Raw genomic sequence first — 22601 nt, 5'->3', positions numbered from 1 at the left:
GCTGCCTCCCTGGGAGCGCCACCCGAGCCTCCGCCGCTCCACCCGACGTCGCCCCTCGGAGGAGGAGCACCACCGCCGCCTCCCCGACTCTCCACCGCCCCGGAGCCCCCTCCCCCTCGCCGGCGACGTGACCTCGCCGGAGAACCAGCCCCAGCACGGTAGACTCCCCCCATCTCTCTGTTCTTTTATTTTTCTTCGTTGCACCGTTGGATCTTAGCTATAGGGTATAGATTAGATCCTTTAGTACCCTTTCGGTTTAGTTTAGAAGGCCAGCGGTTTTTAGTTTCACTTATCATTTAACCAGCGAGTTTGGCTTAGCCTCGGCTGTTTGCCCAAAGCATTGCAACAAACGCTCCCTCGGCCTATAGCAACCTGCCACGTGTACCCCTCTGTTAGCTACTAGTTAGTTTTATTTTTTTCTGCCTGTTTGCAAAAACAGAAAGTTTCTGTTTTGTTTTGGCCACAACTTTTTATCCCGAAGTCCAATGACATTGATTCTTTTTCCAGTAGCTCACAAATTTCCTGTATTTGTTAAAAACATATAATTTGTCTATGTTGGAAATTTTCAAATATAAGTTAGATAAGATTTAGTTTAAACCTTGTTTTGCCTTTTCCAGGAGTTTAAAAAATGATTTTGAGTTGATTCTTTTTGCTACTGCTTCCTAGTGATAAAATCTTACTGTGGTAGAAGTTTAAAAAATTGTAATGTATTTTTACTAGTGTTTCCAACAGAAACAAGTTTCTTCCATACCGGCGCGTGATGAATTCTTTTACGTAGGCTTTAGCAAATACTTACTAGCGATGTTAATTTTTTGTGGCATGATTGAAGTGCTTATGGTGTGCTTTGTTTTTGTATCGGTAGATCATCCGGAGTGCGAAGCGTGTTACTTAGAAGCGCTCGAGCAAGACAACTATCATCAAGGCAAGTCATTTTGATCATGCTATTTTACCTATGTTTTCGATGCATGGTAGATCACCTTTCTTTGCCCAATTGCATGCTGCCTAGGTACTTGGAAACTTTAGTGTAAGTTGTAGTATCATGTGGTAGGAACACTACAACCCGGATACTTGGCCCCGGGACGAAAAATTTCTTAATGCTATGCTTGAGTAGACGGGTTATCGGTTGAGTGTATATCACCAGTGATGCGAGGTTGATATAATAATCAAGACCGGCTAAGACAAGATTTTCAAGACCTCGGACGCAATGCAACTCTGGGTGAAGGACGGTTGATCGGCACCCTGGAGAACCCAGTGGATGCCCGGGATGCTGGAGAGGCCATGTCATCCTGCGGAAAGCTTCACCCAGGCTCGAAGAGACGGACGGAGACTTCAAGACTCAAGGCTTACCTGCACATCCACAAGTCATTATGGGCTCTGGCTTGGTTGGACAACGCGGCGACTCTCGACAGGCGGTGCTAGCAGATGTAGAAGAACGGTAGGAATGGATGGGCACCGACAGGGATTCAGAGGGACCCGTTGAAAGACCATGTTTTGATCATCCGGTCTTCAAACACCCTGAAGTGCGAGGACATACTCGGAGGCGATCAAATCTTGTGGGGAACGTGTGCAAAACTCTGGAGAGTGCCCAACCTAATCGATTAGCCGTGTCCACGGTCATGGACAACTTGAGCCGAAGGCATTGAATTTCCCCTGAACTCTCGACACAACTTAATAATGATGTGGGTGTTAACAACTATTCGGGTACGAGAATTGGTTGGCGGAACCATCTCGTTAACAACAAACGATGTAGTAATATTTTGCTTCCAACCTTGTTGTAGGATAAAACTGGCTTTATGCAAAACTTAGCCCCACCGGCCAAATATGCATGTAGAGATAGTTTATTATTATTTTACTCCTCTCTTGATGACTTGCCGGCATATTCAATATGCTGACCTACACGGCTGCAACGTATCATGTTGAAGAGTACTTTTCCGACCAGGAGTGAGGCTACGATATACGCTCAGCGACATGCCCTTGGAGTCGGATGGACTCGTCTACCTGATGCTTCCGCTAGTCTTCGTTAGATATCTCATGAGATGGCCTTCAGCCACTTTATTGTAATCCTTTATTGTAATAAAGTACTCTTTATGAGATTTCGATTAATAAAGCTGTGTGATTGAACTCTTGAATATATACATTATGTACTGTGTGTGTACCAGCATGATCTTGGGATGGTACGGAAACACTAGAGGCTTGACTCGTCTTGAGTCGGGTCGCTACATGGCCCCTCCCGCTGGAACCCCGGAACCCATTCATCACTCCCGGTACCTTATCAGTAATGCCCGAAATCCTTCCGGAAGCCAAATGGATACTTCCTATATATATCAATATTCATCACCAGACCATTCCGGAACTCCTCATGACATCCGTGATCTCATCCGGGACTCCAAACAACATTCGGTTACCAACATCCATAATTCAACTATACCAAAACGTCATTGAACCTTAAGTTTGCAGACCCTGCGGGTTCGAGAACTATATAGACATGACCGGGACACTCTCTGGTCAATATCCAATAGTGGGACCTGGATGTCCATATTGGATCCTACATATTCTACGAAGATCTTAATCGGTTGAACCTCTATGTCAAGGATTCAGTTAATTCCATATAACATTCGCTTTGTCCTTTGGTATGTTACTTGCGCGAGATTCAATCGTCGGTATCTCTATACCTATTTGAATCTCGTTACCGGCAAGTCTCTCTACTCATTCCATAATAGAAAATCCCATGGCTAACTCTTTAGTCACATTGCTTGCAAGGCCTATTGTGATGTTGTATTACCGAGTGGGCCCCGAGATACCTATCCGTCATACGGAGTGACAGATCCCAGTCTTGTTCCATGCTAACTGAACGGACACCTTCGGAGATACCTGTAGAGCACCTTTATAGTCACCCAATTAAGTCACGACGTTTGATACACACAAGGTATTCTTCTGGTTTACATGATCTCATGGTCATAGGAACATATACTTGACATGTAGAAAACAATAACAATAAAATGACACAATCGCATGCTACGTTCATAGTTTGGTTCTTCTCCATCACATCATGCTCCTAATGAAGTGATCATGTTATCGAGTGACAACACTTGTCTATGGCTAGGAAACCTTAACCATCTTTTATCAACGAGCTAGTCAACTAGAGGCTTACTAGGGACAGTGTGTTGTGTATGTATCCACACATGTATCTGGGTTTCCATTCAATACAATTCTAACATGGATAATAAACGATGATCTTGAACAACGAAATATAATAATAAGTATTTTATTAAATCCTCTAGGGCATATTTCCAATAGTCTCCCACTTGCACTGGAGTCAATAGTCTAGCTCACATCACTATGTGATTTACAATGTATTGAATCTAAGGCCCATACAGTTCCGGTGTGGATCATGTTTTGCTCATGGAATAGGCTTAGTCAATGAGTATGCAACATTAAGATATGTGTCCACTTTGCAAATATTTATTGCCTCCTCTTTGATGTAATCGAGAATGGCATTGAAGCGTCGCTTTATGTGTCTGGTACTCTTGTGAAACCTTGGTTCCTTGACTGGAGGAATGGCACCAGTGTTGTCGCAGAACAGGGTCATTGGTTCTGGTGCACTCGGCACAACTCCAAGATCTGTCATGAACTGCTTCATACACACATCTTCTTTAGCCGCCTCTAAGGCTGCTATGTACTCTGCTTCGCATGTATAATATGCTAGCACACTCTGCTTGGAACTGCACCAACTTACAGCAGCCCCATTAAGAATAAATACGTATGTGGTTTGTGACTTAGAGTCATCCGGATCAGTGTCGAAGCTTCCATCGACGTAACACGTTACGATGAGCTCTTTGTCACGTCAACAAATGAGAAACATTTCCTTAGTCCTTTTCAGATACTTCAGAATATTGTTGATCACTGTCAAGTGCTCTATTCCTGGATTACTTTGAAACCGCCATACTTATGGCAAGGCTGACATCAGGTCTTGTGCACAACATTGCATACGTGATAGACCCTATGGCTGAAGCATAGGGGACGACACTCATCTTTTCTCTATCTTCTGCAGTCACTTGGCATTGAGTCTTACTCAACTTTATACCTTGTGACACAGGCGAGAACCCCTTCTTGGATTGTTCCATTTTGAACTTCTTCAAAACTTTATCAAGGTATGTGCTCTGTGAAAGTCCTATCAAGCGGCTTGATCTATCTCTATAGATCTTTATGCCCAATATGTAAGCAGCTTCTCCCAGGTCCTTCATTGAAAAACTTTTATTCGAATAATCCTTTACGCCTCCCAAAAGTTCTATATAGTTTTCAATCAACAATATGTCATCCACATATAATATTAGAAATGCTATAGAGCTCCCACTCACTTTCTTGTAAATACAAGCTTCTCCATCAACTTGTATAAACCCAAATGGATCGTTGGAGTTTTCATACATTGTCAGCATTCTATGGATCGACCAAACCTTCTAGTTGCATCGTATACAACTCTTCCTTAAGGAAACCGTTAAGGAACGTTGTTTTGTCATCCATCTGTCAAATTTCATAATAGAAAAATGCAGCTATTGCTAACATGATTCGGATGAACTTAAGCATCGCTACGGGTGAGGAAGTCTCATCGCAGTCAACTCCTTGAACTTGTGAAAAACCCTTTGCCACAAGTCGAGCTTTATAGAGAGTGAGATTACCGTCTGCGTCCGTCTTCTTCTTAGAGATCAATTTATTCTGAATATCCTTTCTCCCTTCAGGTAATACTTCCAAAGTCCATACTTTGTTTTCATACATGGATCTTATCTCAGATTTCGTAGCCTGTAACCATTTAGTGGAATCCGGGCCCACCATTGCTTCTCCATAGCTCGTAGGTTCATCATTGTCTAACAACATGATTGATAAGATAGAATTGCCGCACCACTCAGGAGCAGTACATGCCCTTGTTGACCAATGAGGTCTGACAATAACTTGATCTCAAGTTTCATGATCATCATCATTAGCTTCCTCTTCAACTGTCATAGGTTCCGTAGAAACATATTTCTGTGCTACGCTACTCTCTTGTTGAAGTAGAGGTTCTATAACCTCATCAAGTTCTATCTTCCTCCCACTCAATTATTTTGAGAGAAACTCTTTCTCAAGAAATGCTACCGTCATCCTAAGAAAAATAAGATGCATAAAATGATCAACATCACCATGCAAATCATTAGTAACATGATATGGCCATGAACTTGTGCTTTTGATCTCCATCTTGAAAGCACTGGCATGGTCTCCATCATCATCAACGCCCCACCATGATCTCCATCATTGTGCTGCCATCAAGGTTGTCGCGCTAATTATCCTGTTGCAACTAAAGCTACTGAACTAGCGATAAAGCAAGGCATCACAAAGTGCAAAATAATTGAAGACAACCCTATGGCTTCTGCCGGTTGTCATAGCATTGACATGGCAGTCGATATTTAACTATTACAACATGATCATCTCATACATTAAATATATCATATCATGTCTCTGGCCATATTATATCAGATCATACCCTCCAAGAACAAGTTAGACGTCCTCTAATTTGTTGTTGCATGTTTTACGTGGCCGATATGGGTATATAGCATGATCGCATCTTACTTACACAAAACCACAACGGTGATATTAGAGTTGCTATTTAACCTTCTCCAAGCACCGAATCTGTCAAATCTGATTCAACTAAAGTAGGAGAAACAGACACCCGCCACGCATCTTTTTGCAAAAAGTTGCATGTTAGTCGATGCAACCGGTCTCTCGTAAGTGTACGAGTAATGTTGGTCTGGGCCACTTCATCCAACAGTACCGCCGAATCAAGAAAAGGCTAAGTAGGGAAGCAATATGAATATCAACACCCACAAACTCCTTTCTGTTCTACTCGATATGTCATCTACGCAGAGACCTAGCTCATGATGCCACTGTTGGGGAACTTTGCATAGGAAACAAAAAATTTCCTACGCACACATAGGATCTATCCATGGTGATGACAATCTATGAGAGGAGAGGTCGGATCCACATACCCTTGTAGATCGCTAAGCGGGAAGCGTTAAGAAACGCGGTTGATGTAGTCGAACGTCTTCGCGATCCAGTTCGCAAGCCGTTCCGCGATCCAATCACGATCTAGCACTGAACGAACGACACCTCCGCGTTCAGCACACGTACATCTCGATGACGATCTCCGCCTTGTTGATCCATCAAGAGAGACGAAGAGGTATCTGAATTCTCTGACAGCACGACGACATGATGATGCTGATGGTGGAGCTACTACGGCAAGGCGTCGCTGTGCCGTACTAAAATAACTATGGGGTGTCACGAAGTGGTGGTGGGAGAGAGGGCTGCGCCGTGGCTTGAGGGGCAAAAAGCCTCTCCACCCTCCACTATATATAGGAGGGGAGGGAAGGGTGGCGCCCTAGGGACTTTCCTTATGGTTCGGACGGTGCAAGGAGGAGGGGGGAGTCCTCCAAATCGGTTTGGTGGAGGAGGAGTCCTAATCCTAGTCGGTTTGGCCGACCCCTCTATCTTTCTCCACTTCAGCCAAATAGGACAACTTGGGCTGGCCGCCCAGCCCGCCACGAGCTGGTGTGCCACCATTGGGACTGTTTGGTCTCCTTCCGGGTGGATGGACCACCCATTCGTCACTCTAGTACTTTACCGTTAATGCCCGAAATCCTTCCGGAAGCCAAATGGATACTTCTTATATATTAGTCTACATCTCCAGACAATTTCGGAACTCCTCTTAACGTCCGGGATATCATCCAGGACTCCGAAAACATCCGTTTACCAACATCCACAATTCAACTATACCGAAACATCACCGATCCTTAAGTGTTCTGACCGTGCGGGTTCGAGAACTATGTAGACATGACCGAGACAATTGTGATAGTGTGTATTATTAGGGATGATAGACTACTCATATCAATAAGGAATTTCTTATTTTCCATGAGCCCATTCGAACAGAACTCCCAGGTTAAGCTTGCTCGACACGGAGTAGTTCTAGGATGGGTGACCGATCAGGAAGTTGATCCCAGGTGCGCATGAGTGAGGAGAAAGTGTGCAGAAAAGACTAGTTTTGATATCCGCCAGGAGTAACGACCGTTGGTGGGTGTGTCCGGGTTGTTACAAGTTGGTATCGGAGCCGACCCTCGTGGTTACATGGATGTTTGCGGACAGGTGTGCGGTCATGTTGTTCACAACGTTTGTGACCCGTTCTGGCACCTGTGGACCGATGAGGACGTCGGTTCGTCTAAGTGGTTGTATATGTGATAGCCTGGCTTATTAGGGATGATAGACTACTCATATCAATAAGGAATTCCTTCTTTTCCGGGAGCCCATTAGAACAGAACTCCGAGGTTAAGCGTGCTCGGCTTGGAGTAGTTCTAGGATGGGTGACCGACCAGGAAGTAAATCCAGTAACCACCGCCGACGGGTTTTTCCGGGGCGTTACAACACTCTCCGGCCAATATCCAATAGCGGGACCTGGATGTCCATATTGCATCCTACATATTCTAAGAAGATCTTAATTTGTTGAATCTCTATGTTAAGGATTCAGTTAATCTCGTATAACATTCCTTTTGTCCTTTGTTATGTTACTTGCCCGAGATTCGATCGTCGGTATCTCTATACCTATTTGAATCTCATTACCGTCAAGTCTCTTTACTCGTTTCGTAATACAAAATTACGTGGCTAAATCTTTAGTCACATAGTTTGCAAGGCTTGTTGTGATGTTGTATTACCGAGTGGGCCCCGAGATACCTCTCCGTCATATGGAGTAACAAATCCGAGCCATGATCCATGATAACTCAACAGACACGTTCGAAGACACCTGCAGAGCACCTTTATAGTCACCCAATTATGTTGCAATGTTTGATACACACAAGGTATTCTTTCAGTGTCAGTGTTTTACATGATCTCATGGTCATAGGAACATATACTTGGCATGTAGAAAACAATAGCAATAAAATGACACGATCACATGCTACGTTCATAGTTTGGGTCTTGTCCATCAGATCATTCTCCTAATGATCTGATCCTATTATCAAGTGACAACACTTGTCTATGGCTAGAAAACCTTAACCATCTTTGATCAACGAGCTAGTCAACTAGAGGCTTACTAGGGACAGTGTGTTTTCTATGTATCCACACATGTATCTGAGTTTCCATTCAATACAATTCTAGCATGGATAATAAACGATTATCTTTAACAAGGAAATATAATAATAACTATTTTATTATTGCCTCGAGGGCATATTTCCAACAACTTCGATTACATACTCAACAACAAGTTGAAGAAAGGCGTGTTCCCAAGAAGACCTAATCCAACACTCCTCAAGTTCACAAATCATTTGGGAAGAAAGTATAGGGTAGATGTTGGTACTTATGTCGCGAGAAGGGTCACTTCGCTTCTTCTTGCACGAGAGGTAACTTATCCAACCCAATTTTTATTGATGATCTCTATTCTCTTGGCAAGGATAAGGTTGGCAATGTGTTTGCCAAGTTTGTTGGTACTCAAAGTGGTGTGAAGAAAAATACAATTTGGGTTGCCAAGCCTATTGTGACTAACCTCTTAGGACCCAACTTGGTTGGGGACCCACAAGCTCAAACTTGATCAATAGGTCATGTTGGAGGGCATTGGAACTTTGCTAAATCGTATTATCTCAAGCCAAGTCATTTGGATTATCGAGTTTCTATCTTATATCCAATGTGCCTCCTTACGGTAACTTGTACTTAAATTGGTTACATTGTGAGTTACTTTCCCCTTTGCATGTTGTGGTTTTTTATCTTGCATGTGCTTGTATATGTTGTGCTACCAACTTGCTTATCTTGAGTAATCAAGTATGTGTATATTGGTTTGCACATCATGTACATGTGAGTCTTGTGTTGAGCCTTTTTGCACTGCTTGTATCTTAGTTGGCTCTTTTGAGAGATTAATGGATTATCCCAGTGTGGGGAGTGATGTGCTTTCCGCACCTCACAATCCTATAAATGTGTATACATGAGGAATACCACTTAGTATTGATATTTCAAGATTATCTAGTCTCTATGTGTTATGTCTTTCTCATGAGAAATTCAAATTCTAAAAGTTCCATTAATTACTTTTTGGTGGTTTTCATTTGCCACTTGTTATTAAATGTTGGGATATCACATTATGGGGGAGTAATATGCTATGTGCATATTACAAGCCTAGAAAATGTGTACATTTGAGATATTGTCACTTAGTGTTGATATTGTAAATTATCTTGTTCCTAGGTGGCATGTTAGCTCTACAAGTGTCATTTGCTTGTGTTTTTGGTGTAAATATGATGTTGGATATATTTTCAATCTACCAATGGGAATTATTTCCCAATATTTCTTGTCCATTGACAATTGGTATTCCCTTCATGTGGTAGAAATTTCTAATCATCTTTACATTGAATTTAGTGTATTGCTTGTCTTCCTTGCCTCTTGTGGATTTATTTGAACATGTCTGGTGTTTCTATAGATGTAGAGACAGTGATGAGCCCATCTTGTGAATTTTGTATTTCAATGCAAATTCTATATAAGGCACATCTCTTGGGGGAGCTATCCTATCTTCTCTAGAACATTCTCTTTAAGCGTTTGTCATAAAATCTTTTGATCCCCATCGAGCGTGCGTTTGTGGGAGGCAAGTATTTCAATTTATGGTGCTTTGTGCATCAAGAAAATTTGTCGAGGGTTTGGTTTGTTTGGAACATAGCTCTCTCTTGGGAACTAGACACCTCTTGTTTGTTTTCCTTCAATTCGTATCTTGTTTCCTTTTATTTGGAATGTGTCAATGGATATCACATTACTTGATGTATCCTTTAATTGGTATCCTTCAAGTGATAACTTTTTTGTTTGGTATTTTATTCTCACTTGATACCTTGTCTTTTGGTGTGCTATCAAATATGTTTTGATTTGATTTTTGAAAGCCTTGAGCATGCATACTTTTTATATGTACCTTCTTTGGCGTGTTTTCTTTCTTTGACCTGATATATAAAAAAACTCCACCTAGTCATAAATTGTATAAAGTGTGCATGAAATTCAATTTCATATCTATATGCACGTATTTGTGTGGAGTTTGTCCTATGTGTTGTTGGTTTTCTGACTCTTTGGTCCCAATGAGTTGGGCACCATTTTGTTTGTGTTGTTGTTCTAGGAACAATTGAATATGCATTGGATGCTCGGCTCACCTATAAGGAATTTCTTGACACCATGGACTTATTGGAGCCAAGCTAGGATGATCGATGAACCATTATCTACTACATCAATTCATATGCTATCCCAGTAACAAGTATCTACTTCATGCATACATTTCTTGTATTCAACCTTTCGTGGGTTTCATCATCGCATGAATTTCTTGATTCGTTCTTGTGGTACTTGTTTCCTTTCTCAAATCATCCCAACAGTGATATCTTATTGCTAGTTGTGATGTCTTTGATGTTCGTAAGTTCGAAGTTCATTTATTCACAATAAGAAAATATTTGGCTATGTGCTATGCTTCCAAGCAAAGATCTTATTTGTATATTTATGACTTCCTTTTGGATATCTTGTTTGTTCCTTCTTGTAAGAATTTCGTGTGTACATACTTCTTGGTGGATATATATCATCATGACTGTCTCCTACCTTAGAATCTTTTACACATGAGAGAAGTTATATCTCTAATAGATATCCTCTTTTCTTTCACGTCCACCATTGCATTTTGTTTTTCAGTTTATGTTGTTTTCGTGAAAGGATTTGTTTTGAGTGCAGATCTTATATCCTTGCATCTTGATGCACTCTTTGGTGGGTTTGTCACAAGCATTGGTTCTTAATTGTTTATTAGTAAGCTTGCGAACCCATTTGCTAGAGTGTGTGTGGGAAGGATATGTCTTGCACTTTGTTTCTCATTTCATCAAGACTATATTGATGAGTAACGCTCGTTCTTAGCTTAGTCTTCTCAAGTGCTTTGCCATGACTCACACACATCATTTTCGTTGAGCCTATTCTTAAATTTCCTCTTTTATATTACTCAACCATATGTTTTGTGCAAGTGATATGTTTATTGTCTTATCTACTTGCTTGCACTTGTTGTGTGTTTTTATTAATTTTGGGGGAGCATGGATCCTATTTTGTGCACTTGTCTGAAATACAAAAAATTCCTAATTGTGTAAAATCATGGGGAGCTTCACTAGTTTTGATAAAACACTCCTTTGCCCATATCATAATGTCTTTTATTCATGTGGTTCGACGGACCATGTGATTGCCTTTTCCTTTTGGTATCTTTTGATTGCTTGCTTCTCTCTTGTGTGTGTCTTTTTGCCATATGATCCTTTTTGCAATCTTTGGGTCCTCTACAAAGTTCATTTTTCTCCAACTACTTATCATTGTATATGTGTATTTCTTTGCACTCGTTTGTTGAGAAGTACACACTTTTTGGAGGAACACCTATCATAGTTGCTCTCTAAGCTTTTCGTCCGTTTTGGCAATCGATGCCAATGGGTGAGAAGTTTAGAGAGTTTAGTTTGGAGATGTTAAGAGATTTTTGCTTTTGTTGCGAAAGCATTTGCATCTCATACCCAAGCACTATTGCTTTGCATGTGTGTGCTTGGTTATGCTGAGGTCCTTATATAAACTCTCTTGAAAGTGATTGTCATCAGTTACCAAAATGGGGGAGATTGTTAGAGCATATTTCTCCATATGTGGTTTTGGTAATTGATGACAATCCCTATGGACTAATGACTGTCTTAAGTTATATTTGTAGGATTTGTCCATAGGCACTTATTGAAGTCCATCTATTGGTTTTAAGGAGCTTATACGATGACCACAGTGGTATTCAAGGTTTTATCCAATGATTGGTCATAAACACACAAGGTTGATTAAGACTAAGTCAAAGAGTAAATAAAGTTGATCAACACACAAAGCGTACAAGATGTACCAACAAGGATCAAGTGATCCCATGGTATGGCAAGCATTGTCCATTACGCTTTGTGTACTAACCCATGGTCTTCATGAGAGTTCTATGTACGGTTAGGTGTGTTTCCATGGGTTTGCGTCAAGAGGAAGATCTTGTTCAACCCAAGGAAGATTGTGGTGTGCAAGTTCAAATGGAGCATCACAAAGATATCATGTTTGAAGCTTTCCGTCCATTGTGGTGGCAATGGACTTGTGAAGATGTGCTGAAGAGTGGCTCGCCCATAGTGGAGTATGGGAGAGTAATTTACAAGTCTTCATCGAGCTAGCACAATCAAGAAAGGTGATCAATCTAGCAGAAGTCGAGAACATCATCATCTAGCTCAAGTGGACCAGGTGCAAAGTATAGGTTCATCCTTGATAGGGTTTTCATTTTAGGATAGATTACCATATTATGGGGGGGGGCTCTCAAGTGAGTAGCTTGATCGTATCATTCGTTGAGATCTCAAACTATTTGAATCCTTGCATCATCTTTCTTGGTTCTTGTTTGGTGTTTCTCTTCGTGAGTTTTAGAGCTTATGGTCATCTTTATGACAAGCTCGAGTTCATCCAAACCGGAGTTCATGTGCATCTTCTATGTTGTTTTCGATGTTGGCGTTTTTGCCGGTTCTTCATTCATAGAGGTTTCACATCTCTATATCATCGACATTTTTCAACTACCTCTTCTTGCTATAACCATTTGTTGTTTGGATAGTACTTGTCATCTGCTATCCAATAAGCTTGAGTTTCCTCAATTTGGAGCTCGTATGTGAAAGTTATGGTTGTTCTTTTCTTACTTTTTTTCACTAGAGGTTGTACCGCCCTTAAGAGAGCTTGTACCGCTCGACCGGTACAACCGATGTTTGGAGTGGTTGTACTGCTCCAGAATTGGTGTGGAGGTTGTACCGGCCATGTACCGCTCTACCACCGGACGAGGTTCTGTTTTGGAGCAGTTCTTGGCCGGTTGTGAGCGAGTTGTAGCGCAATATTACATTTACCGGTTGTGCCGCCCACATCACCGGTTGTACCGCCCCTATGTTATTCTTCACATAACGGGCAGACTTGTGGGGACCTATTTAAGGGGCTCTTCTTCCCCCAATGGTTCCCCAACTCTTGAGCTCGTTCTTGCCACCCATTTTGACCTTCTTAGAGCTTGCTAACTCCCAATCCCTCCAATGATTCTTGTTCCTTTTTTAGGGAAAAGAGAGAGGAGATATAGATCCACATTTCCACCAATCAATTTCTCCTATATGTGAGGGGAACCCCTTGGAGCTAGTTCTTGGAGTTCTTGGTGTTCTTGTTTGTTCTTCCTCTCATTTTCCACCAGAGCAATAGTTGTTATGGTGGGATTTGGGAGAGAAGGACCTGGGCACTCCTTGTGCCCTTGCCCTTGCATTTGGTGCATAGGTTTGAGTTCAACATGGTGATACATGGAAGTAAAGTGTGACAAGCTTATTACTCTTGAATGCTTGGTACCTTAGAGCTTGTTCTTCTTGGGTGCTTTGGCATCCTATATGCTTGGTGGTGCCTCGGAGCTCAATCATTGTGGTGTAAAGCTTCGGACCAGTTTCAGGGTCTATAGTTAGGTTGTGGAGTTTGCCCCGAGCATTTGAGGACATCTCGGAGCCACAGTCCATTGTGGTGAAGCTTCATGGTGTCGTTGGGAGCCTCCTATTAAGTTGTGGAGATTTCCCCAACCTTGTTTGTACGGGCTCGGTGACCGCCCTCAAGGGTCCCTTAGTGGAACCACGACATCTTGCATTGTGCGAGGGCGTGAGGAGATTACGGTGGCCTTAGCGCCATCTTGGCGAGCATTGTGCCTCGACACCGCTCCAAACGGAGATTAGCATCCGCAAGGGTGTGAACTTCGGGATACATCGTGGTCTCCTCATGCCTCTGTTATGTCTTACCCGAGCCCTTTACATATGCACTTTACTTTGTGCTACCCGTATTGTTTCTTGTTATATATCTTGCTATCACTTAGTTGTTTATCTTGCTTAGCATAAGTAGTTGGTTAACATATGTGATCCTAGTTATTTTAAGTTTTGTGCTTGACAAATTAAACATTAATTTTATTTCGTATTTGTTCAAGCCTAAACCATAATTATGTTAAAGCGCCAATTCACCCCCCTCTAGGAGACATCCACGCCCTTTCACCTTCTCTATAAAATATAGGAGGAGTATTGATCCTAGTGTGTGCTCTTTGCATTCCAAAATCATATTCAAATAGAGCCCACATCTAGGGGAAGCCTATCTATATTTTGTATGTAGTGGGTTTGCCTAACCTTTCTCTTACATTCTTGTGGAAAATGCGGTGTTGTCACCAACCCACCAAAAAGGGGGAGATTGTAAGAGCATAATCTTCCCTAAGTTATTTTATTGGTTGATGACAACACCTTTGCGTACAAATCGCGTGCTTTGAGCTTTCAGAGGTTATCAGGTGGCACGAGACGGTTATTCTTCCCCTACGATGTTAAATGAGAAGACGGCGTGCTTCGTATGATTTCGTGTTGGTGGACCTGAGTCACAGGATTGTCCGTACTATCAAGAGGGGGTTCGTACTTTGAAATATACGGAGAATCATTCACATACACATCCGTCACCACCTTTCCTTCTCATCTCTTTGGAGCCATTTCTTGTTGTCTAGTAAGGGGAAGTAGGAGTCGGGTGGTAGTACCGCTTGCGCGGTACTACCGCTTGCGTGGTACTCCCTTCCCTACTTCCGGCCCAGGTACCGCTTAACTTTCTTGAAATTTTGGTTCTGTTTAGCAATTGTTTGGTGAGCGGAAGTACCGCTCATTCCCGATAATTTGATTCCGTTTAGGAAATTTTTCTGAGCGGAAGTACCGCCCTCTGCGGTACTTCTGCTCTGTTTCTTCTCCATGTGAGCTAAGCGGTAGTACCCGAAAGCGTGTTATATCGAATAGAGGGGGGTGAATAGGAGATGTTTATAATTTCATCACTGAGGAAATTCCCAGTGAGGATAGTCCTCGGTCATGATCTGAGTGCAATGGAAATAGTACAAGATCAGGTGTGCAAAAATGTCTACAATAAAGTACTCGATGAGATTCCAGAGATTCGGTTTGCATAGTTCGCAAGTATAGAGTAACTAGGTGAAGATTAACTCAAGTGAAGAATTTGAGGTCGAGAAAATTCAGAGAGAGTCTTCAAACAACTTCTTCAAAAAATACCGATGCAAGTCTTCAACATACAATTGAGGAAATGAGAAGGTTGAAGAACTAGAACATGTAGCTTGATGAAGATAGTTGTTGATGACCCAGTTCAAACTTCTATAATAGTTGTATGTCTGGTTCGTAGGAGCTTGGTATTGAAACCAAGGGTCACACAGTCACTACCATATTCTCCTTGAGCTAAGGACAGACAATCCTCGCCGAACACTCGTTGTAAGTCTTCAGGGCAGACTTCCAAACCCTCATAAACTCGGTCACTCGACGATCCACAATTGACTGCTGGATGCTCTAGACCATGACACCTAACCGTCTGAGGATACATAGTCCTCAAAGGTAACAAGCGTCGGTTCCACACAGGAACAACTTCTTCAATGATGCTCAATCACTTGGGTTTTTGGTTTGGGTTTGGTGTTTGGGGTATTTCCTCACTTGATTTTCTCTCGAAGGCTGTGAGGAATTTGGGTTGCTCTAAATGACTAGTGTCAGTTTCTCTCGGAGCAGCCAACCAGCAGGTGGTTGTGGGGCCCGGTATTTATAGCCTGGGAGCATCCTGATATGATTTGAGAGAAATGCTCTTAAATAATAGGACCATTGGGTGTATAAGATCGGTGAGGTGGCGCGTGGCGCGGCAATGGTCGGAACTTTCAGCTGTGAAATTCCTCATGTCTCTCATATTTCTCACTTTGAGGCTTTGGTAGATTTAGGCTTGGGTTGAGCATCATGAGGAAATTCCTTCCGTAATTTTACCTCGACCCCATTTAACAGTACGCTGTTCCTTTGACTCATGTGTAAAGAAAATGAAACAGAAAGAGTAAATCTTAATGCTTCAAAGTCTTGAGAGTGTTTTCTTTCGGACACACCGAATTCCTCATCTTCAATATCTTCATGAGGAATATCAATTTCTTCGCGATCAAAGTCTTCAAGGCATGACCAAAGTTTTCACCCGAGGACATTCATTTTTAGGGCTCGATATTCATGGAATAACTCAAACTCCCCAGCGACTTATAGAGAATGTGTACACTCACAAACATATCAGTATCTTAACCTATAAGTCTTCAAACCAGCAGAATCACTAAGGGGCACTAGTTGCACTTACAACCTCCCATTTTTTGGTGGTTGATGACAAATAGGTTTAGTTTTCAATGGGGATAATATTATGAGATATAAGTACTGAGTTTGAGGAATTTGAAGTCAAGATACAGAGAAACTCCCCCCTGAAGATGTGCATGTTTTAACGAATTTGCTTTGAACAGCGGATGCACATTGATCATTTATATCATGGAGATCTCCCCCTAGATCTTGCAATTTATGCATGCATTTGACATGTAATATGAGGAATTTGAAATGCAGGATGAAAAATGGTGTCTGGCAAATTTCAGCATGCCTGCATTAACTATCTTGAAGAATAAGCATGCGAGGAAAAACGTTCAAAAGAGTTAGAACACCATCGGGCTTAAGTTACAACTCATTAAATCAAAAACATGAGAAGGACCAAGAGATTGTAACTTAATAAAGTATATAAGCACATAATTGAAACCCTCTTAAAGACAAAGTCAGATTCCTCCCCCTTTGTCATCAAGTGACAAAAAGGGACAAAACTGAGGACTAACGCCCTTGAAGAATTTCACTTCTGTGTTGATGAAGAGGCACGAGCATCCTTGGAGGCAGACTTCTTTGCTGGACTAGTTGCAGTATCCTCATGTTCTTCATCAGATTCTGCAGTGTGGAATGAAGAAAATGAGTTGTCCTCCAAGTCAGGAACTGGAATAGGCTTCAATTTCTTCTTTGGAGGCCACGACTAGTCAAAGTCTTGAGTAAATTCCATTCCTTCAAGTTCCTCAGGAGTCTTTAGGTGAGCCAGTGTGGCCCAAGTGCGATCAAACATCTCATGAAGATAATAGTTAATTTTCTTCACAACATTTTGAGTGTCATTGAGGGTTTTCACAATGGAGCCAAACTGGCATTTTACCCACTTGTTATTGCGATCGAATTTCTGGTGAAGACTCAGGAGAAGCTCTCTGTTAGTCATCACCCTTGGGGTAGTTGGGTTTGGAGGTTTTACTCTGCCATCAGAATCTTGAGTGGTAGTGCCATCATATGAGGAATAGGAGGCAGCCTTGCGAAATTGACCATCCAGGGGTCGATTTCCTTCATCAATCACGGATTTGCCTTTCCCTTCAACGGTTTCAAAAGTGCTCTTGATGACTTTGAGAGGCGGCAGATAACCGAGGTGATTCTGAAAGTCAGCTTGGTAGTTGATGGCAGGTTTATTTCTAATGAATCTCGAGATCGAAGGTGCATAAATCTTCAGCTCAAATGGTGACAAGGCATTGTCAGCCAAAGTCCTCAAGAAGAAATCGTGAAGATTTATTTTGTTGCCATGAACAACATGAAATGGGATATTCTTCATAATCCCAACAACATCTTCTTCCTTATCATGCCCCTTGATTGGTGCGATGGAATATGACAGTATCCTATAAACTGTCCTGGGCACATACTGCAATTCCTTCACCAGGAGTCTTGTCCAGGGAGGTTGACCTGGAGCCAAATGTTTCATGAGGACTGCCATTAGATGATTTGGCAGTTCTCTTCTATCATAGAGTCTAATTGCTTCATCTAAAGGAATTGGGAGTGGAGTAGCTCGAAGCAATTCTGTGGCTCCAGCTTTGTGGTGAGTGTGTTGTGCCATCCAGTCCAGAACCCATGTGTTGATGTGTTTGGGGACACCAGAGATGTGCAGTGTGGCATAGAATTGAAGAATGATGTCAGTATTACAATCACCCATAGATGTGCAGAATGGTAATAACCCTGCATCGTGAAGAATACTGAGTACTGGGGCGAAGCAAGGAATTTCCTCCATGTCACAATGAGGAATATGGGTGTGATGAAATATCTTCCTTCTCCCACAGAGCACAGAAGCATAGTAGTTGAGTTGAGTTCTGGTCCAGAACTTTCTATGCCTGATGGGAAGCCTATCATAAGGATTTTCTCCTGTGAAGAAATGATGTTCATCATAGAAGTCTTGGTTCTGAAACTTTGGCCTTTTGGAGAAGCGTTGATGAGTCTTTGGTTGAAGATTATGATGTTGTTCATTTTGAGGACTTGTGGCCACCAGAATTGCAGTTTCAGGATTTACCACTATAATTGCAGTTTTTGGTGCTGCAGTTTCTTCACCTGATGCAGCTGATTCTCGGTCTTGTGCTGATTCCACATGTGAGCTCGTTTCTTCAGAGGCAGTCAGAATCTCAGTGGCTACAGGAGTTTGAGGAATTGTAGCTGTTCTTGGCGAGTTTGGTGAGCCTCTTCCCAGAACTCATCATGGATAACGGGTGCGCTGCATCCAATGTCTTCGTCACCCTTCATTTCTTCACCAGTCATTGGAGGTGTTGTGACTTGAGGAATTTGATCAGCTTGAATGTCCTCATCCATTGGTGTGGATGCACCAGAGCGATTGTCATCCACTTCCTCATCCTCTTCTAGAATGATGTATTCTTCACCGAATGGAACAATCATATATGATGGTGCTTCATTGAGGGGAGTAGCATCCACTAGGGCTGATGATGAGGTGGGCATTGTGTTCAGGCATTTTGCCTATGAAGACTCTGAAGTAGTTGAAGCTTTTCTCTTCTTAGCTTCTTTTCCAGCACCTTTTGTTTTCTTCACTTCTGCTGCAGACGGAGGAGTCACTTTCTTCACCTTTGAAGATTTAGGTGAAGGAGCATTTTCTTCAGACATTGCTGTGTCAGTGTCTGGCCTGGGAGATTCTTTAGCTGAAATATTCTGAGGAATTTCATCAGCAGATGGTTCTTCATTTTCATCATCCTCAACCACTTGCACAGTATAACTTGGCCGAGGATTTGTTGGCTCCTTTGGAGCGGTAACCCTGCTGTTGTATTCATCAATTGCAGCAGTTGTGGCTTTGACAAATTGCACTTTCACACCCTTTTGATCAGCATGAAGACTTGCATATCTGTGAGTGAGGGTTTTCAGCTCTGCCTGAATAGAAACAAGTTTCGCAGGCGAAAGGTTAAGGAGGTTTTGCTTCAAGTATTTCTCCTTTTTAATCTTTACAAGCCTAGCTTGTTTTGATTGCTGATCCTTCCATTTTGCTTCATTGATGAATGAAGCAACCATATGACTGACTCCTAGAGGAAGCTTCAAATCATCAATTGGAGTGTTTGGATCCTCATGCAAAAGATCGATGAAGTTCAGTAGTTCTTTCAGATCCAGTGCGAGGGGGATGGTGTCGGGGAAACAGACACCTATGGGAAACTCATGGCATCCCTTGATCGTTCGGCGGGGGGAGAGAGGGATGGCGGATGGCGTCGAGAGCGGAGCTAGCGATCAACACCGGCAAGGTCTTTTACTCAGGTTTGGGCCGTTTAGCGCGTAATACCCTACTCCTACTTAGTTTGTATTGTGTGCTTACTGTAGGGAAATTTGCTAGAGTAACTAAGTGGGTGATTAGGAAGTCACCAATCCCAAAAAGTCCAACCCCTGAGAATGAGCCTTGGTCCTCCTTTTATAGGCAAAGGGGTCACGAACAGTGTGCTCACGAGATGCATAATGAATAGTGTTCACCGCTCTTCTTCTTCGGTGGTGTCAGGGGCAGTAAATGGCTTGTCTGACCCCTGACCTACCGCAAGGTGGTCACGACACGTACCCAGGTTAATCGACAACTGGGTCTTGCGCTGGCACATGAAGGATGCGCTGGAGCGGTCGGATTGTGGTAGAAACGGGGGAGGACACCTGGCGAGCGGAAGGGGCTTGCTGGCCTGGCGTCTCTGTCAGATTACTCGGTTACCTTCCCGGCAAGGAGGCCTTGTGGGGGGCTTAAACACTTACCCGGCAAGGAGGGTTTGCCGGGATCTCGCCAGTCTGTGCGAGTCTTCCCGGTGAAGTGGGCTTGTCGGGGTCTTGCTAATCTTCGGTAGTCTTCCCGGCGAACTGGGCTTGCCGAGGCCTGGCGAATCTTCCCGACAAGGAGGGCTTGTCGGGGCCTTGCATCTGGAGCCCTTGTACTCCACGCCCTCAGAGAGAGGGGATGGCATGGCCTTGTTGGATCTTGGATCGCCTTCCTGCTGTTCTTCCTTGTGCACTGCTATCAAGGGCGTCGCCGATGCTCGTGCACAAGTCTGGGGGACAAGGGACCCCAGTCTCTAGTGCACCTACAGTAGCCCCCGGGCCTGGCCCATGCACACGCGCGGGGCGTTGCTGTGCCAGGCCCAAAGTAGTGCACATACTTACATGTTAGGGGACTCTGTAGCTTTGGAGCCGTTGCAAACGGCCCTTCCCCACGTCGCGCATCAATCGCGCGAGGTGGAGAAGTGTGCCCACAGTGGCCTCCCCACCTGCCGACACGTTACCGGCACGCATGAGGCATGTGCAGTAATGGTCAGGAAAGTGGCGTTCTGGGTCTGAAAGGCCGCAGTCATGACACGGCCCGCCCCCGCATGCATTGGTGCAGCAGGGCGGTTCCCTGTTCGCGCGTGATCATGGGTGATTGGGCGAGAGGGGCGGCAGTTTCTGGACTGAGGAGAGCTAGCCCCCCCGCCCCCACGCCTTGCACTATAAATTAGGAAGTTTGCGATGGGTTTTTTCTCATCCATCAATTCCTCAAACATTCCTCACCCCCGCTTGCATCTATAGAATCTTCTCTAGTCCTAGGTGGCGCTCCCCCCTAACCATGGCTAGGGGACGAGGGAGGCCACATCAGTTGCCGGCGCGGCACGGGGATCCTATTTGGATCATGCCACAACTTCAGGGGCCACAGCTGCAGAGGGCGGCACGAGCGCCCATGGTAGTGGAGGGGCGAGGGGCCGCGGTCTCTGCGGAGGCCGAGGCCAGGGAAGGCGAAGTGCTACTCCAGCACCTCCATCTTCTCCTGGGCTTGTTCCTGCGGGGACTCGCGTTGAAAGGACCCCGTTGGAGTTTCTTGTCAGAATGCAAGGTCGCATCAGGACCCAGCTTCAACTCCCCATCGCCTTCGCCAAGGTGATGAGGAAAGAGAAGCCCCCAATGTTGCGGCTTCGTGTACATGGCTGCTGCAATGGCGCGGTCCCGGTGACTGTGGAGCAACCGGGGCCTCGGCTCCTTTTCCTCGGTCGTGGGTGGAAGAGCTTCGCCCGTGCCCATAACCTCTGGAATGGGCACGTTCTTCGCTTCAATATGATGGCGGACAACCTGCTCTCCGTCAAGATATACTGGAGCTCAGGCGTGCGCCTCGGCTGCTGCGAAGAAACCTCAAGCGGGACTGACAGCCTTCGTCGCGCGAGAGCGACGAGGACGGTCAGATGGTAGCGACGACGGGTACGGGTCGGACCCTCGGAAGGCTAAGCCTAGTTACGATGATCTGTCCTTGGACAAACCGTCAGTAGCACCATCACCGTGAATCCGTGGTCCTCCTCCTCCCGAGCCAGGACCGACGAGCCGGAAGAACCGATGCTGCCGCATATTGCAGGAGCGCATGGTTCCCGTCTCCGCCGTCCCTTCAGGCCCCGTTCTCCACTGTGCAATGCTGGTCCAGGAAGGGCCAGCAATGGTCGCGCCGGGGGCCTTGCCGCTTTTTTTCTTCTTGAGCTTCTGTCCCGTGAGCATGTCCCTCGGCAAAAGATACCACAATAGGTTAGAGTAGCAAGAATCATTCATGTAATATGTCTGAGTTTGTTTTAAACAAATGAATCAAATGTTGTTTCCTTTGCATCTCATCCTTCCCCTTGTATGAAACACCCTTTGCTACACTCACTGGTTGAAGTGGTGGTTCAATAAACTCATCAAGTGTCCACCATACTCCCACTCAATTCTTTCGAGAGAAACTTTTCCTCGAGAAAGGACCTGTTTCTAGAAAAAAACACCTTTGCTTCTGGATCTAAGATAGGAGGTATACCCAACTGTTTTGGGTGTCCTATGAAGATGCATTTATCCTCTTTGGGTTCGAGCTGATAAGGTTGAAACTCTTTGACATTAGCATCACAGCCCCAAACTTTTAAGAAATGACATCTTAGGTTTCTCCAAACCATAGTTCATACATTGTCATCTCAACAGCATTATGTGGTGCCCTATTTAAAGTGAGTGTGGTTGTCTCTAGTGCCTAAAACCCATAAACGATAGTGGTAATTTGATAAGAGACATCATAGTATGTACCATATCTAATAGGGCACGACTATGACATACGGACGCACCATCAGACTATGGTGTTCTGGGTGGCATGAGTTATGAAACAATTTTCACGTGAAACAATTTTCACATTGTCTTAAATGTTTAGCAAACTCGTAACTAAGATATATATGTTTACCTCCACGATCACATCGTAGACATATTATCCTCTTGTCACGATGATCTTCAACTTCACTCTGAAATTACATGAACCTTTCAATAATTCAGATTTGTGTTTCATCAAGTAAATACACTAGTATCTAATTAACTCATCTGTGAAGTACGAACATAATGATATCTACTACGTGCCTCAACATTCATTGGACTGCACACTTA

This window comes from Hordeum vulgare, chromosome 4H (genome assembly GCF_904849725.1).
Source record: "Hordeum vulgare subsp. vulgare chromosome 4H, MorexV3_pseudomolecules_assembly, whole genome shotgun sequence".
NCBI classification, from domain to species: Eukaryota; Viridiplantae; Streptophyta; class Magnoliopsida; order Poales; family Poaceae; genus Hordeum; species Hordeum vulgare.
The sequence above is the reverse complement of the archived record's forward strand: the minus strand, read 5'-3'. Positions refer to the sequence as shown.